At 44.5% G+C, this 5,000-nt stretch overlaps 1 protein-coding gene across 1 annotated transcript in view; it reads left to right on the forward strand.

Annotated features, from left to right (window-relative positions):
• The window catches only part of LOC308368475 (uncharacterized protein), a gene marked incomplete at both ends in the record, with an annotated part of 20,432 nt that overhangs the window by 5,784 nt on the left and 9,648 nt on the right, over window positions 1-5,000 (forward strand). The window lies entirely within an intron of this gene.

Consider the following 5,000-nt stretch of genomic DNA (forward strand, 5'->3'; position numbering starts at 1 on the left):
AACTCACTTGCCGACACCTTGAGACAAGTGCGAGGGTGCTACTGATGCTAGAGCCTGTGGGATTTAAGCTGGCCTGCTAGCACGCCTGCTTTCCGTGTCAGGACTTTGTAGGATTGACCCGCAGTGCAGGACTGGGTTTCTCACTATACAGGTTACAGAGGCAGGGATGTCCTTGGATGAGAGAGAGGGAAGAGCAGAAGTGAGGAAGAGGAGCTACTTCCTCTTTCTCTGACGTTGGTGTCTGTTAATACTCATGCTAAGTGTTTATTAAGCTGCCTCTGGTGCTGCTTCAGTGTAATATGTGAGGTACAGAGAGGGGCACTTTTAAACATTAATGTTTTTACTACAAATATATATTTTAAATCCACTGCCCTGTCCTGAGCTCTATTCGTGATTAATGTGGCTACACTGGTTGTGGAATATACACTTTAAACGAACATCTGCTTGCTAAAGCTTTTATTACACTTGACTGTGAGGAGTAGTATTCTCTTTTCACTTGTAGTCACACTATAGCCACAGAGGATAAGTGCAATCTATGCTATGTATGAACATTACCTTGAGCAGTCTGGCAATGACAGATTCTGGTTTTTCCCATGAAAACCTGAAAACCTTACTGCCATTGCGTTTTGGTTAAGCTTTCCCACAGATTCAGCTGCAGTATCACATATAATCAGTGGTGTAGTCCAGGGTATACGCAGGTATACAGAGTATACCCACTTATTTTTCAGTCAGCATTGAGTATACCCACTTCTCAAAACAGGGCGTTTATCCTGTGCTGTATGGGCTGCTAAACAAAATTAAGAGTATACCCACTTCTCCAGGGACCACTACACCACTGCATATAATGTAATAGAAAAGATTACATTTTTAATCACCATTCTCAAAGAATGCCCCATGGAAAAAGACAAGCTTGTTGCTGGTCTAAGTCCATTTGCTGTTTGCCCCACTGTGTTCGTCTTTTGTTGGTGTTAATGTTATAGTGATTTATGCTAAGAGACCAGCAAGACCTTACTGATAAGGCTGTTGGAAACACACACTTGTCTGTTGCTGGTTTTTGACCATCTAAGAATAGCCTGGCTTCTAGTCACCAACAAAGCACTACGTATGCTGGTCAAGGATGCTACTCTCAGGCATAACATTATAAAAAACAGTTAACAACCAGTGAATGCTTTTCTGTTTTGTTTTGTCTTTTTACAAGTTTAAATATGCAACCATTAGTGTTTTTGTCAGAAATGGTGAACAGTAATGCCTTAACGCCTTTTAACATTTTTTAATAAAGAACGTGTATTGCAAGGCAATCTATTTGTCCTCCTTTTTTTAATGATATATAAAGAGCCAATTACCCTTTTGTCTTCATGTAAACACCCACTGTCCAGTTCCCTCCATATCTTTCAGTCTCAGTGATGTGTTAAATGTGGTTTTTAATATAATATTTGTGTTTCACTTGTTGTTTACCCTGACTGACGAGGGTGGTCGCATTATGAAAACTGCTCCTAAGCTCTCCACCGAAGGACTGGCACACTTGAGAGAATAGGGAGAGATATAGAGACACTTGTTTGACATGTGACCTGCGGACCTTCGCTCGTGCTGCCAGCTGTCTCTGTGGAGGCGTTCAGGAAGTTGTTTATTTTTTTATGCGACCAGAGTGCGGGAGAGCGAACTTGATCAGGCTCCGGTAATTGGGCATTAATCAAGTGTTGCTCTAATTAAAAGACTGTTCCACCCTGTTAGCGTTGGGTAATGAGTTTGTTATTAAATCCACTGAGATTTGTTTTTTCCCCCCCCCTTCTCTCAAACCTATCAACTAGTGCTTAATTGTTCTTTGAATGAGAGCTGAATGTCCTTCAAGGTCGTGCTGGCAGAGTACCAGACGAATACTAGGCAGTCTCTCTTCAGAGATCAACGACTAAAGCAAACCACCAGAGACTACAAGAGCCCTTAGCAGCATCCTGCAGTGCGCTACAGCTGGCCTCTGTGGCCTGTGCATGTGGCAGATCAGTCATAGAAGAACACCAGACTCCTGTGGGAGGATTCAGTGCTATTCAGCGTCTTGCTCTCTCTCTTGCTTTCTTACTCTCGCATACACACACACTCTCTCTCTCACAGACTTTTGAACAAACAAACAAACACACACACACACACAGATACAGACACAGACACAAACAAAGACACACACACACACACACACACACACACACACACACACACACACACACACACACACACACACACACACACACACACACACACACACACACACACACACACACACACACACACACACACACACACACACACACACACACCACACACACACACACACACACACACACACACACACACGCACACACACACACACAGACAGACACACACACACACATAAAGACACACACACACATAAGGAAGGAAAAGAGAGAGAAAAGCTGAACAGCTCTGAGTCATTACACAGGGGACAGAGGCTCTCTAACTGCCTTTAATGGCCAATCGAACAGTTTGTGTGTCCAAAGCCTGTTCCTTTGTAGAATATGTGTTTATAATTAGGGCTGTGGACGAGGCAACTGGCAGCAGACATCGGCGCCACTCTTTGATTGAGTGGTACAGCAGACACGCCCACCCAACCTGCCACCACTGTGTGAAATACCGCCTGGGCCTCGGCGATACTCTTCATATCAGTTAGAGCCCAATTAAGGAGCCGTGTCCTCCTAATTATGTTGCCGCCTGGGATCCTCGGAAGAAAGTCTGCGGGCACGCGCATGTGTGTTTATGACGATAAATAAATAAAGATGCAGCCTGCCAAGGGAGGCATTATCAGATTTTCTGGGCTCGTCGTGCTCAGTGTGATGAGGGAGCGATGCGCGTGCTTCTCCACTTTTACCACTTGGTGGAGCTGTTGTAACGTGACAATGATGAGAACAAAACTGCATTTGGTGAAAAAAAAGAAAACCCTCTTTCTATTTCCCTCCATTTGGCAAATAATGAAATCAGGGAGGTAGGATGTGCGGTGTGCATGGGGGGGATGTTTTTTAGAGAGCATATGTGTGTTTGTGTGTGTGTTTATGTGTGTGTATATTCGCCAGTGTGCATCTGTTCATCTTTGCCCACAAATGATGATGACTACATTTCCAGCATGATTAAATATATAACCTTGGATACAGACACAAAGGGACAAAATGCGGCAGCAATTTTATTCTCTGGTGATTTAAATGCACTGGACTTTGGTATAACCTCTCAAACGGTCCATTCACACATGGGGAGACTTAGGCAGACACACTCACATTTACACATACACAAATTCACATACACACACACTCACACACACACACACACATGCAAACACACACACACACACACACACACACACACACACACACTCACACACACAAAATGACATACTCTGATGCTGATGCAAAGAGAATTTGAGGATGAGATGCAGTCTGACAATGTGTGTAGTCATACAGTATAAAAATGAATTTCAGCTCTGTCATTGGGGAAACCCATTACTCTGGATTTGTATGCATGTTTAAGCAAATGTTTTGTGCTGGTGTGTTTGTGTGTCTGTCCATGTATTTGCTTGTGTGTGGATGTGTGCCTCTGAGAGTATGTGCATAGATGTATTTGTGTTTATGTATATGCATATATTTTTGTGTGTGGGAGTAGATTCATATGCCATCAGTGTGGGTGTGTGTGCTCATATGTACATGTATGTGTGTGTGTGTGTAAATACAGGCGTGTCTCAGTGTGGGTGTGTGTGCTCATGTGTGCATGTGCATGTGCATGTGCATGTGCATGTGCATGTGTGTGTGTGTGTGTGTGTGTGTGTGTGTGTGTGTGCTCATGTGTGTGTATGAGTAGATGCACACACGTGTGGGTTTATGTGAGTGTGGCCATGTGTGTGTGTGTGTGTGTGTGTGTGTGTGTGTGTGTGTGTGTGTGTGTGTGTGTGTGTGTGTGTGTGTGCTACTGCTGAGCAGGTCTCCTGTCAGGCTGGTGAGTTGGTGGGGATGGTGTGGGGGTAATCAGCGCCTCAGCTGTCATGGTCACACAGTCTCAGGGGGGAGACGGACATGGGGAGTGGAATTACACTGTCCTCACTCGTCCTCTCTCTCTCTCTCTCTCTTCCTTTTTCTCATCCTCTCTCACTCTACCCACTCTGTATCATCATTCTCCATTCCTCTCTCGCTCTCTCATCCTGCCTTTCCTGCCTTTCTCTCTGTCTCTCTCTCCCTTGTTCCCTTTATCAATCTCTCTATCCAAACACTAACTCTCCTTGATCTTCTCCTCTCCTCTCTCACTCCCCTATTTCATCTTACTCTCCCTCAACTCCCTCTTTCTCTTTCACTCTCTCATCTCTCCCTCTCTTTCTTTCTTTCACCCTCTAAACCTTTCTCTCATCTCTCACCTCTCTTTCTCTCTCTGTCTCTCTGTAAGCACTAACTCTCCTTCACCCCCCTCTTTCTCTTTCCCTCTCTCATCTCTCCCTCTCTTTCTTTCTTTCACCCTCTAAACCTGTCTCTCATCTCTTACCTCGCCCTCTCTCTCTCTCTCTCTCTCTCTCTCTCTGTAAGCACTTACTCTCTCCTATCATTTTCTCTTGTCTTCCTTTTTCTCCCCATTTTCTCTCTCTCCCTCTCTCTTACCAGAAACTGTACCTCTTTCTGTGGTTCTTCAACACTAACACAGCCTCTTTCATCTCCAAGCATCTCACTCGCTCCTTCTCTCTCTCTCTCTCTCCCTCTATTATCTCTCTCTCTCTGTCTATTACTTTCTGTATTTCTGTCCTGCTCCAATATTTTCTCCTCCCACCTCCTCCCGTCACTCTGTCCACTCGCCTGTGGAATCCTAAATGTGCTCTGTGTGACTGGCGTCCAGACGTACACTACTGATTGCATCATACTATGAAAGAAAGTCTGAAGGTCACTATCATTTCTGTATTCCATGTATTCTGCATTTGTGCACGTGGACACGTTTGTGTGTGTGTGTCCATGATGTATGTGTGTGTC

The sequence above is a fragment of the Sprattus sprattus genome (genome assembly GCF_963457725.1).
Source record: "Sprattus sprattus genome assembly, chromosome: 7".
In the NCBI taxonomy this organism is placed as follows: Eukaryota; Metazoa; Chordata; class Actinopteri; order Clupeiformes; family Clupeidae; genus Sprattus; species Sprattus sprattus.